Raw genomic sequence first — 14,103 nt, forward strand, 5'->3', positions numbered from 1 at the left:
CCATGCCTGATCAACTATTTTCTAATTTAAAGGGATGTGTTGGCATCAAGAATTAATAATTTGAACAAAAAGTCATCTCAGCTTATTCTTTGATTAGAAGTTGACTCCGAATGGCATTTTCCTTCCTCCAGACTATTAGTATCGTCTGTGCTCTCTTACCATCCTCCCAGTTGATTGAAAGGGCAAGTCATTTTATTTCCTTTTTTTTTTTTTAAATGTTGAATAAGCTCTGAGTGCCCATTACAGGGAGAATACTGTAGTAGGGAAATCCACAGTGGTACTGGACAGGAGAGAAGGAGATTGCAGACTAAAGTCTCTTGATACTGCTAAATCTTATTCTTGACGAGTAGTATTTCCATACTGTGGCAGCATTCCTGTTGACATCCTGGAGCAAAGATTTCCCCCCACTTTAAAAAAAACAAACAAACCGAGGTAAATATGGGTTTTTAAACAGTAGCATGACAAAGCATTCTTTCCAAGTAGGAGATAAGATATTTGATTCCATCAGAAACTTGGCATTTGCATAAAAATGGTTCAGATATCCTGTTGTACGTCAGTAACGACTATTGATTTGATCACATTCTATTGCCATATTTATATTACTTGCTGTGGCTGTTGGTTGCAGCTGTGTAGGGTAAGAGTCTGCCATGATGATGTAAGATGTCGTGATGAACACATTTGTGGTTCCTAAGACAGAGAACTAGTTTGCTAGGAGTGCATATGATGGAGGGCAGGCACTAATAGAGACTTGCTATAATTGGTTAGGATTGAATGTCTACGTGGTGGTGCCAGATATATTTGTGGAGACCTGCTGGCTAGTTTAAAATGTCGGTTGTGCACTTGCGTAGGAAGAGGGATTCCTTGGTGATAGAATGTTTCTGTGGTTGACTAGGACTGAATTTGCATCAGAGCGATTTTGTGGTGGAGCCCTGCAGTGATTGAATACAACAGTCTTAATGATCATTAGCTGTAAAAGTGTGTTTGGTAAAGGGCATGCTCTGATTCTCTCTCAAAGCAAACTTCCCAGTTAAAATAGTGTTACATATGTGACCTTGCTAAATTGAATTCTAAGGGTTATTAAGAAATTGTGATGAAACTTATCTGGCATGACTAGGAACAGACAACCAATTGGTGTGTACCACGGGGCCATCATCACTATGCCATGAGAGAAAACCAGTTTGAGATGTTGAATTTTGCGCATTGGAAATTGTAAATGCCAAGGATTATTCGTTATACTTTAGATGGGGAAAGAGCAGGTGGTACTGAGGAATATTCCGATCTCTAGGTTTGCTGCCTGGATTTGGAGATTTAGCTAACAGTCCTGATGCCTTCATTCCATTAGGTAACTTATGGGTGTGCATGAGGCTGAAATCTTGAGAATGTGCTTAAAAAGTTCTAATGTTAAGCGAGGCCTGAAGTGTTTGTATTCAATCATCCATTATGGATTCTATATATAGTTAGTTTCAGTGCTTCTCAGGATTAATGTCCATGTTTTAAACTCCAATTTCTGGTGCTTTAGTTCTGCAGGATTCTGTCAGCCGAGGCCAGTTGCAGTCAAGAGCCACAAACAGGCCTGGTTTTCATGATAGCCCTAATGATGATGCATGCACTGCTTCCTTTGTATGCGGATCTCTCTCGTGCATATTCATTGTGGATATCCTGAAAACCAAGCCTGCCTGTGGTTCTTGAGGACTGTTGGCCACCCCTGGTCTCTCTGTGCTTGTCTGGGAGGCAGATGGTCCAGAGTACTGCCATGATATATATATTGACTTGCCTTTATGACTGGAGTTGTCAAAGTTCCTCTGCTCTGAAGCGACTCATGATTTGCTTCTAGAAAGTACTTGGAGGATTAGCTAGAGAGGTTTGCCAAAATGTTGCAGCACAGAGGACAGTACTAGAAGCTGCATTAAGCTGTGACAGGTGTAAATGCAATGGCTACTCTCCTTCATAATTCACAGTTCCTGAGGCCAGAAGGGTATCAACCCACAACGAACCATTTGATAAATCTTTAAAATACAAACTTAAGGTTGGAACAGTTTGAAGAGTAAAATTGTTTCCCCCTAATCTTTCCTTAAGTAATTTAGTGGATTCCTCTTATGAATACTAGGCTTTTGGAAGCATGTATGTGTATTGAAAATAATTTCATTTGTTTTTTTATTTAATTATGCTAGTATTTGAGTCATTTACTCTACTTTTAAACTCTCTAAATCAGAGTTGGAGTGAGGTTTGGCCCTTGTAATCAACTGAGATCTGATGCTGTACAAGCATAATAGCAGACAGTTGGTATGCAACAACTATTGTGTGACTAGAAATGTTATTTGTCTCTGACTTGTAAGTGTAAATAAAAGTGTGAGGTTTTTTTTTTTTTATTGGCGCTCCAGGTGTCTTGCCTCAGTAACGCGTATCTGCTGGGCACAGCACCCACTCCTGAACTCACTCTCATATTGGGGGGGGAACCCTGTATCCAGGAAGTGACAAGTGGTGAGTGAGACTTGTCTTAACCCCAAGCACCAATAACATTGATTAAATTGCTTTAAAACTGAATGAGGTTAATGCCACTGAAGAAGAGTACATAATGTCCACACAACACACTATCTGTTAACATCGTAAGTGTGTGAAGATGGAAACTGGAGCAAAAAAAATCTAGATTGGAGAATTTGTGGTGTACTATTTTGTGTTCATTGCATTGTGATGGCAGCCATGTGCTAAAGCTCTCCAGTATACATATTCACTTTACCAGTGGTTCCCAAATCTGTTCTGGGGTGGACCTCCAGCTGGTTGGGTTTTCAGGATATGTGCAAGAAATATGCATGAGGTAAGATTTTCATGCAATGGAAGCAGTATATGCAAATCTGTCATGCGTATTCACGGCAGATATCCTGAAAACTCAACCGGCTGGGGCTCCCCCAGGACAATTTTGGGAACCTTTTACACTTCACCATTTATAAATATTTATAGCTCCATCCATCTACACCAGGGGTATCCAACTCTTGGCCCTCAAAGGCCACATACCAGTCAAGTTTTCAGAGTAACCCTGATGAATATGTATAAATGAATTTGCATGCACATTGCTTTGATTGTATACAAATCTTTCTTGTGCATAATCATTAGGGATATCCTGAACATCAGACCAGTCTGTGGCCCTTAAGGACTGAAGTTGGGGACACATGCTATACAAAGTGCCAGACAAGATTGTATAGCAAGGCCTTAGCAGAAATTGCAAAAGTTTAAGCTTGCACAGGTGCTGCATGAAATTGAGCAGAGATGTTCCAGCTGAGTGCTTTAACCTCCTACACTTCCAACTAGTGGAACTGATTAGAAATCCCAAATGTACTTGACATTTGTTGCTATTCCATCTCCTTCCAGGCAGACAAGTAATTTTCTGCATCTCTGACTGACTGGGGGAGGAGTTGGAGTGCACTGAATTTAACCATTCTGGGGCAGGCTAAGCTGACTGAGATTTTCCAAGTCTTCAGAGGGAGTCCAGTAAAAGCCAGTACCTGCCAGTGCTCTTCCCCTGGTGGCCATGTGATGTCACTGATACGTGGATTTAAAACATTTCAAAATATCTTGCCAGAGGTCTGCTCACCTATCTTTAAATGCTTCCCTCTGAGAGCATAGGCTTAGAAATTAAAAAAAAAAATAATAAAATTTCATTTTGGTGAAATTCTGTATTCCAATGGGACCCTTATCCATTTGTAACACAAGTAGTTCCTAAAGGGTCCCAGCACAAGGTTGGCGTGTAGCCAGAAGTACAAGCCCTGGCAGCTAGATAATAATTTTAAAATGTTAATTTTTCCTCCTGAGAAGCATTTCAGCCAAGAAGAATGGTGGTTGGCTGAGGTTCTGAGTTAATTCTGCCCTTGAGAGTCATTTAGTTGGAGTGAGAGTTGTCTTCATACATGAGACCAATCCGTAGTGGCTAAAGTTTCAAATTGTGTGTCTAACCTACAATTAGCAGCATCTGATTTAGCAAGCTAAGTGCCCAATCCAGGAATGTTCCTGAAAGCGTGTCATGAAGTCTCTGTTTTTATGTAATAGATTTGGCAATAGCTACATCTGACTTACGTAGAATATAGTGTAATAGAAGCTAAGTACTGAACAGTTGATCCTCATTTACATGCAAATGATAGACAGAATTGTTTTGTATTCACCTTCTTTCACATACACTCAGTGCGTTGCCATAAACGCAAAGCTATTGTTTCTGCTTGATGCCTCAAGCTAGTATCTTTGATTCCCCAGGGAATAAATCTCCTTAAGTGCTTGCACTGCCTGTCATGTTTGTATCATTTTTACATAATGGTGCTAGGGGCTCTCATCCAAAATTTTGAGCCAGGGGGGCCTATCTGCATTTACTAAGTTTGCAACCTCTAGCATGTATAAAATAAATATACTTAGAAAACATGCATTTGTGTCTCTTGCTTCCTTTTGTTTGTGTATATAGATAGATAGATATCAATGGTCCTTTCAGCCAGAGCTGAACCACCAAATCAGTCCAAGGTACCCCCCCCCCCCCCCCCCCCCCCACCGTAAAAATCCCTAGATGTTATCCAGGAGCCAAGGGTGTGTCAGCCAGAGCTGAACTACCTTACTACCCCTATAACTCACATTTAAGATAGGCAGAGCTAAGCATTCAGCCCTTATGCAGGCCTCTGGGTGAGATCAAATATCCTCAACTGGAGCACTAGAGCCTAGCTGAAGATTTCACCCATAGTACTTCATTTAAAGCCATTGATTCCACCAAGGAGACATCCAGCTAGTTATAAACCAGATCCCATACAATTCAATGTGGTCTGAGCCCTTGTATGTGACAAGAGACCTCCAGTTGGACTGGAACACTGACCCAGTGATTAATTCATCAAATACCCTTGGGTTATCAGTTAAATCCTAAAATCTGAACAAATACTACTTAAGCACTAGCTGCTTTGGCCACATCAGCTGATCTGAAGCTGTTACAGAAAAACTAATTTCTGTTGTATAAAGGAACAGTTAGCTGCATTTTGTGTTAAACAGTTCTTATACCTAGAAATTTTACGGCATCATCATGTCTCTTGAATGGAGGTGGTAGTTTCTTTAACCAGGCTTTCTTGGGTCATGCATAGGCCAAACAGTCAAACCAAAGTTAATTGGTATTTATTCTCAATTTAAACAGCATCACAATTTATAATTGCAAAAGTAATTCATAAAAAAACATCTACAGAGTACTAGTACACCATAATGAATGTTGAATTTAAAAACAAAACAGGGTAACTCCATCAAGCCTAGCTTCCTGTCTGACTGTGGCCAATCCAAGTTACGGCAGAATCCCTAACAATAGATGCAATCCTTACTCGTATGGTTCAATAATGGTTCATGTATTTTTCCTCCAGGAAGTTGCCTAAACCCTTTTTAAATCTAACTTTAACTGTTTTCACCACATCCTCTGGCAAAAAATTTCACATTTTAATTGTGTGCTGAGTGAAAATATACTTTTAATGTGCCACCTGTTAGCATTTTTCAGCTTGGAGAAGAGACGGCTGAGGGGGGATATGATAGAGGTGTTTAAAATCATGAGAGGTCTAGAATGGATAGATGTGAATCGGTTATTTATTCTTTCGGATAATAAAAAGACTAGGGGGCACTCCATGAAGTTAGCATGTAGTACATTTAAAACTAATCGGAGAAAGTTCTTTCACTCAACGCACAATTAAACTCTGGAATTTGTTGCCAGAGGATGTGGTTAGTGCAGTTAGTGTAGCTGTGTTTAAAAAAGGATTGGATAAGTTCTTGGAGGAGAAGTCCATTACCTGCTATTACTAGCAACGGTAACATGGAATAGACTTAGTTTTTGGGTACTTGCCAGGTTCTTATGGCCTGGATTGGCCTCTGTTGGAAACAGGATGCTGGGCTTGATGGACCCTTGGTCTGACCCAGTATGGCATGTTCTTATGTTCCCTCTTTACCTGTTCTATTTTCCTTCTGGCCGTCTCTTCTCCATTTTTAAGAGCCCTAATCTGTTTGGCTGTTCCATCACCTTTATTTTGTTCTCCCTTCTCTGTACCTTTTCTAGTTTTCCTCTATTTTATATGAGATGAGGCAACCGGAACTGCCCACAATACTTGAGCTGCAGTTGTACCATGGATTGATAGAGGCATTATATCCTGTTTTATTTTTCATTCCTTTTCTAATAATACTGCAGCTTGGTTGAGGATTTCAAAATATTGTTCACAATGATTCCAAGATCCTTTTCCTGGATCCCATTTAATATGGAACTCTGCAGCATGTACCTATATCTGGATTATTCTCCTAGTACAGTGCCATTTAGACACCCAAACCTCCAGTCTCATAAGGTCCTCCTGCAGTCTCTTAAAATTGGCTTGTGATCTAATAACTTGAAATCATTTGTTGTCACCCGTGCATTTGATCATTTTGTTGCTCCTTTGTGTTGGAACTCCCCACAGAGTACACTGTAATGGCTTCTTGCTGTATATTTGTTCTCGTTACACAAAACCCTTCACCTCAGATGAAGTCAGTTGGAGGAAGGAAGTGTCAGGCCAGCTGGACGCAAGGAAGGAAGTTGCATTAGACTGTGAAATTGTCTTAGTGGGCTTGATTGATTTATTTTTTCCTGGGGATGTGAATCCTTTGCTGCTGTATGTCCATAACACCAGCTTCTTCTGCGGTAGTGGCTTCTCCCCCCACCATTTGGGCCGATACAGTAAAAGTCGAGGGAGAGCGGGCGAGCGCACAGGCCACTCTTCTGTGCGTGTGATTTAGTATTCAAATGAGGTCCTGCGGTAAAAAAAAAAAAAAAGGCGCTAGGGACACTAGTGCGTCTCTAGCACCTCTTTTTTGACAGGAGTGGCGGCTGTCAGCGAATTTGACAGCAGGCGCTCAATTTTGCTGGCGTCTGTTCTCAAACCTGCTGACAGCCACGGGTTCGGAAACCAGAGGCTGGCAAAATTGAGCGTCAGGTTTTCAACCTGTGAGCTGTGGGCCAATTTTAAATTTTATTTTATTTTTTTTAATTTTGTACTTTTGGGACCTCCGACTTGATATCACCATGATATTAAGTCGGAGGGTGTACAGAAAAGCAGTTTTTACTGCTTTTCTGTACACTCCTGGCGCCGGCAGAAATTAGCGCCTACCTTTGGGTAGGCGCTAATTTCTGAAAGTAAAATGTGCGGCTTGTCTGCACATTTTACTTGCTGAATCACGTGGGAATAACTAATAGGCCCAGCAACATGCATTTGCTATTAGTTTCGGGGGGTTGGCCGTGCATTTGATGCGCTATTATCCCTTACTGAATAAGGGGTAAAACTAGCATGTCAAACGCGCATCCAAATGCGGGTTAACAGTGCGCTCCACTGGAGCGCACTGTACTGTACTGTATCGGTCCGATTGTTAGCAGTGGAAATGCAAATCGATATAGGTGGGATAGATTAGGACTCAAGAGTTGCCCCAGGGCTTCAGACTCCCCATTCTAACACGTTTGAACCAGAGAGGGATTTTAAGTGTGTCTGTGGGGTATTTTCAGGGTTGTCCATCCGAACTGGGAGCCAGCGTGTTGCATGGGTGAACCTAGAAGCAAAGCAGGAGGTAAAGCTAAATATAATTCTGAAACTTTGTAGGCCCAACCAATATTTCAGAAATGCCACACTCCCTGAAAACGACAGGAGTGTTAGATTACTGCATTTATCCTCTGAGCAGGAAGCTCTCTACTTCTCCTTTTCTTGTGAGGTGGTTCCTATTAAGTTGAACTGGACAAGGTCAGCAATGTTTCTAAAAAGGAAATCTAGTTTGGTGTGAATGTTATTTGTCCTTTCCTCTAATGACAGGAGGGCTCGTACTGTTTGATAACCAAACTTTCTAACAACAAAAACAACTTTCTAACAAGAAAAAATTGCAGCAGCAGTATGGGCTTATAATTTAAATTGTCCTTGTGTTTTTTTGTTGTTGTTTTTTTTTTAATTGTAGAAAATCCAGGGCAACTGCAACTGGTAGTTGTGGGGATGTTTTCATGCAAAAAGAGATCTAGTACTTATCAATCATAAATAATTTCATTCATATGCAATAGATGTCCAACAGGTACCCAATTATATCCAGCTCATATTTAATTGTGTTACACTGGGACAGCCCTGCACTGAGGAGAGCTTGCCCATGGAAGCCTACAGTAAGGGAAGAGGCTTTTTAACAGAATCAGCTTAAGTGAGAAGTTATGCCGTGGGCATTAATGCAGTTTGCTACATTGAACTTTGAGCATCGGAGACACTTTTGTGCAACATCAGATTATACTATCTGCTGCTGACTTTGACTCCCTGTTCTCTGCCTGTGGCCAGCTTAATTGGATAGCAGAACCAAGACTAGACAATATAGCTACAGAAAACAAAATTAGAAACTAACCCAGTCTATCTTTTGGTACACAGACTTCACTGAAAGGAAAGAATGGACAGATAGTCATGAGCTTTTGTTATCCACCATAGGCTACTTCTCTAGGCATATAGGACAGATGTTCTAAAGCAGTGGTTCTTCTCTGGGACCATCTGGATTTCAGAATGTCCCAACAGGTATACATAACAGAGTTGCAACCAGTGGAGGCAGTACATGCACTTCCGTGAGGACAAGCAGGACGGCAGTCCTCGCACATGGGGTGACAACTTTGGATGGAGCCTGGCACAGAACTTTGCTCTTAAAGATTCTAGAACTTTCAAACATGCCCTCCTGAGCACGTGCAGCTGTAGTTATCATCCTGTCCCCCTGTGCAGAATCCCTCTGTCTCTTTTTACCCTGTGGAGTCTTGTGCTCGTGGGAGCGCGCTCACAGCATTCAGCTTTCCTGCAGCTGTTTTTCTCTTTCTTTTACCTTATAGTAGGTTTCTTTATCATTTTTTTTCCCAACTCTGCTAGCCACATGGCAGGCTTTAGTCACTGGATAGCCTGGCAGAGTCTAATTCTATTCCTTTGTAAATAAATACGGCACCTGCAGATTAGCTTTTGTGTCCTCTCTTGCTCTGTCTGGTTTTGTGCCCTTGTCTGGTAGGAGCAGGACTGACACAATGCAGTCCACATGTGGGCCACTGAGCCTGGGGACTCTCCTAACTTCTACCTGGGCTGGAGTTCCAGTTCGTTTCACTGATCAAGCAGCATCGCTGGAAGCTTGGACAGTGAAGGGATCAAGGACTGCACCATTCTTATGGGGGGTGGGTGGGGGGGAGAGCTCATCTTCCCTATATTCTAAGGAATTTGTCTTCACAGGCAGGAGCCATAGATAACAGATTCCCCTTCTGCTTGCCAGTGCAGTCTCCTTGTGAGAGAGGGTAAGCAGGAGTCTAGCCAGCTACAGCTACACCTTTGGGGCCATGCCCTCTCTGTTGCCCCATGCAGGGCAATGCCATCATACTGATGGTATGATGCATCAGGAACCAAGACTGCATGGAGTGCTGGGGTCACCCTTGATACTATTGAGGTGCATGGCTACCCTTGACCCATAAGGGCCATTGACCATGGGCGTCCATAAGTGTTGTGCACACACGGCTGCAGGTGAAAGTCCTTCCATGCTGTAGGCAGTGGTGGGTACCACCAGGTGCTATGGGCTCTCGATACAGTAGAGGGACAGATATCAATGTGAGCATCAGAGTGCCATGGGCCCTTGATGTAGTGGAGTAGAAGTATAACCCTTGAGTGTTAGGAAGGTCCTTGGGCTGATGTGTTGGTCAGGATTGCATTGAGTGCCAAGACTGCAATTGGGCAGGTTGCCAGCTATGCCTTTCATGACTGTGCTTGACTATGCTGAGCACCATTGCCTCCAGGGGACTCTAGGATTGGCAACATGTGCCCTGGTCAGCCATGCGGGTTCTAAGAGCCCTTGAGTGCCACAGAAGCCCTCATGCGACAGGGGCGTTGGGCCTTGGATGGCCTCGCCACTGTCAAAGGCTGTGGTCACCCTCAACCTGAGCTACCCTTGAGTGTTGAGGCATCCAGGGTGCACAAGTATGCTGCCCTCAATGCTATTGAGTGGTCAGGGTGCCAACAAGCCCCTTTATGGGGTTAGGTCAGGACTCCGAAGGGCATCATGGTGTATGACCATCAGGCACAAGATGCTGTTGCATGCACTGAGCCCCCCATCCAGCACCAAAAGTGCCATCATTGAGCATGAGCTGCAAGCCCTCAGAACTTCTTGCCTGACAGCTCACGTTATGGATTTCTGTTTATTACTAAGATGTCATTGTGCCACCTGCTGTCTTTATGCATCCGTTCACAACAGAGAATTGGAACTTGAAGGAACAATTAAGAACATAAGCCTCCTATTGCAAATCATATTAACTATATACATGATGACAAATTTACTCTGCATGTCTATGAGTGGGAGATGGGGCGAACTCACTAAATTGTAAGCCACAGTGAGAGAGTACCTGTCCAAAACTGCATACATACAGTAGTACTATAGAAATAAGGGGTAGTAGTAAGTGTAGTCCTGCTCTCCTTAAAAGGAGAAATGCATGAGCAAAAAATGCGCAAGATGGATTCTGGCTGTAAGAAATGTTATTGTTCAGAATCATTTAATTCTGTGACATCAGCTACAGCCAAAACATGCCAAACTTCCTATTCCACTTTTAGTCTGCAATAATCGTGGGAAGCAGGGACTTCTTCCTGCAAAACTCAAGTGTGGAGTGGGAGGCATAGCCAGGCATTTCTTGAAGCTCTCATTTTTATCCATACCTTATGTTACTGGATAGATACTTTGAAATGTTTTCTAATAGATGAACATTTCTGCTTTATATTTCCCACTGAGGCCCTGTATCAACTCCTAACTCTGAGCCTGAAGCTTCACCCCACCATGCCTGCTCCTGGTGTTAGGTGCTTTTGAAAGCACCTTGTAGTGTAGCACAGCCGGCCAACGAGCCAGTCTACCTACTGGAGCTCTGCCCTAGAATAAAAAACTGGGACCGCACCCCTTCTCAATTCCAAACAGGTTTGGGCATTTGCATTGTATGTCCTCTAGTTGGGTTGAATAAAGAGGAGAGATCCACCTGCTGGATGGGCAGGCTTGCATCATGTGCTAATTTAAAGAAAAGTTAAAATAAAACAAATCACCTCCCTATTTCTATAACAAGTTCAGCTCTACAGTTTAATACACATAGACAATTGGTCTGGATCCCAGCTATGATGATGAGTCCTAGGCCACCATTTAATTGCATGCCATAGGTGAATGTCTTAAAATATAAAAGGTATACATTCCAAAATACTTCCATGGATCTATTTGTAAGAATCTGACATGGAAGCAGCCATGACTTTCTGAATCTTAAAATAAATAAATAAATACTTTCAAAGCACAGAAAGTGATACAAAACAAGGTTCATGATTATATAAAGAAAAGGCTTGTCATGGTTGGTCAGTCAGTTGTAACTGTAGCTATGAGCTGGCACCTGGAACAGTGGAAGGTGCACTGAAAAAATTATGCTCTGCCTGCAAAGCACTGGTGCAGACACATAAGAACATGCCTATACTGGGTCAGACCAAGGGTCCATCAAGCCCAGCATCCTGTTTCCAACAGTGGCCAATCCAGGCCATAAGAACCTGGCAAGTACCCAAACACTAAGAAGATCCCATGCTACTGTTGCTAGTAATAGCAGTATCTATTTTCTAAGGCAGGTCGGCTGTCATTGAACAGACAATTCAAGCAACTGTGCGTAATGTTTGCTAATATACTCTGTGACACAGGGACAGGCAGGCATAAGCACACATGCTGATATAGACTAGGCTTCCTGATCAACACTGGGCACTTTTTGCTACTTCTGTCTACATACTAACAGAAAAGCCAATCAGACTTCTCATTCTGGTAGAAATATGGTTGAGGTGTCACGGTGAGGATTTTGTAAAAATTAGCATTTGGTAAAAAAATATTTCTGTAGTAAAAAAAAAAAATGAAGTCTTAGCAGTGGCTTCTGAGAACATGCTTAATAGTGCTGTAGTGAGGTCCACATCTGCAGGTAGCAAAAGTGATCGAGGCTGGAGAAGAAGACAGTAGGCTGGAAATAGTGGAGTCTCTTCTGCTAAAGCCAGCTGAATAGGAGTTGAGTCTGGGTCTGAGATATCCCTTCCCCATCGACCTGGCTAAAGAGAAAGGAGAATGAGAGCCTTGGGATGGAGAAATGTGAAAGAGGGGAGAAACTATAGGATATTGAACATGGAAGGGATAGAAAGGAAGTTGGAAGAGGTGAGCTGAAAGAAGGGAGAAAATGAACAGGGAGGAAAAAGTAAAAGAATGACTGGAGATAAGACTAGGGGACTAGGATGAGGAGAGAGAGGTAAGAGAAAGCTGAGAGAGATTGGAGCTCTGAAAGCATGGATAGTATCCCTATGTTTCCCACTACCAGGCCAGGATAAGGAACATCATTAGGCAATATATGTGTATTAAAAAAAACATCTTGGTATCTATGTGAGCCATTTCTAGACGACTCTATGTCTAGATCTTCAGCAATGAGCTGGTGTGGTAACAGTTCCCAGAAATTAGGTCTTTCAGAGCCCTCTATGCCACACTTCTGGTTCTAGAGGAAAGGGATAGATGTCATTTTGCCTAGAATGAAAAGGAGAAACTTCATGCCAGCTGTAAAAACTATTTTAGAAACACTAGGACATATTGTCCTTATTTGCTCTCATATTCTATGACTAGGCACTGAGTGAATGGAGCACACAGCGACAGGAATGTGCTAACCACCTGAGGAATGCTGGCAGGAAGCCATAAGTGGTTGAAGGTGCTGGAAGACAGGATGCTCTAACTGCCAGAAGGATGTCAACAGGGAGACCATGCCACAGTCTCCAGGAATTAAAGGAAAATGTCCAGGTCACTGCTATGAGTAATCGTGGAGAAAACTCAAGTGAACACCAAAAAGCATACTGAATGGTGAATCCGATTTATCCCCTTATCAGCTTTTCCTTAGTTTCAAATATTCCTAGTGACAACAATCTGGCCCATGTGTGCAGGTTTAAGGAAAATGAACAATGACAAAAGCTTTTCAGTCAAAGGAGACCTAGCTTGCTAGTAATGCTAGTGCTTTTTCAATATTTTTTTGTTTGTGTACCTCATTTGAACTTTGCATGCACATAAAAGTCTGACACCCACACAACTCCTTACTTTCTACTAGAAGCAAATAGTGCCTAAGCTACTTTCTCCATAAACAAGTTACAACAAGTCCCCATACTTAAAGCTAATTAAACCTCCAGGAATAGGTCCATCCAGAATTTACAATCCTAGCTGTTACTCAACACACCTCATTGATCTGTCAGCACATCTAATGTTGCCAACTCTGAATGAACCTATTCCTGGATTGAAATTTCCAGATTGTTATGTAAACCAAGAAGCTACTGAAATTCCACACATCCCATTTAAAGGCCATTGTTCTCATTGCCCAGATATACAATTTTGTAAGCATTGGGACGAGTGGTTCTCGGGATGCGATGTACTGAAGTTGCCGCCCATGCATTTCTTATAGGCAAACATTAAAAAATATCACAAGCTACTATTGCTTATTAATTAATAGCAGTTTATGAATTTTTCCTTTAAGAAATTATCCAAACCTTTTTTAAACCCAGTTACACTAACTGCTGTAACCACATCCTCTGCCAAAGAATTCCAGAGCTTAACTGTGTGCTGAACGAAAAATAATTTTCTTTTGATTTGTTTTAAATGAGCTACTTGCTAACTTTGTGGAGTGCCCCCTGGTCCTTCCATCTGAGAGTCAACAACCCATTTACACAATTTGTTTAAGTCCTTTCATGATTTTGTAGACCTCTATCCAGGGCCGGTGCAAGGGTATTGGGTGCCATAGGTGACCCTTGTGCTGCCCCCCCCCCCCCCCCCCAATGTTTTGGTGCCAACTGTGTGCTTCTCAGAGCCATGAGCAGCGCTGCTCGTGGCCCTGAGAAGCACACAGTCTCTATTTCTCTTTGCCGTGAGTGGGATAGGCCCCACATGCGGCACCATATGGCTGCTGTTTGGCACTCCCTACAGCTCAGCGCCCTAGGCGACGGCCCTGCCTCTATCATATCCCCGGTCAGTTGTGTCTTCTCCAAACTGAACAGCCCTAACTTCTTTAGCGTTTACAACAAGGTGTGCTCGTAAAGT

Source organism: Rhinatrema bivittatum, chromosome 12, assembly GCF_901001135.1.
Source record: "Rhinatrema bivittatum chromosome 12, aRhiBiv1.1, whole genome shotgun sequence".
NCBI lineage: Eukaryota > Metazoa > Chordata > Amphibia > Gymnophiona > Rhinatrematidae > Rhinatrema > Rhinatrema bivittatum.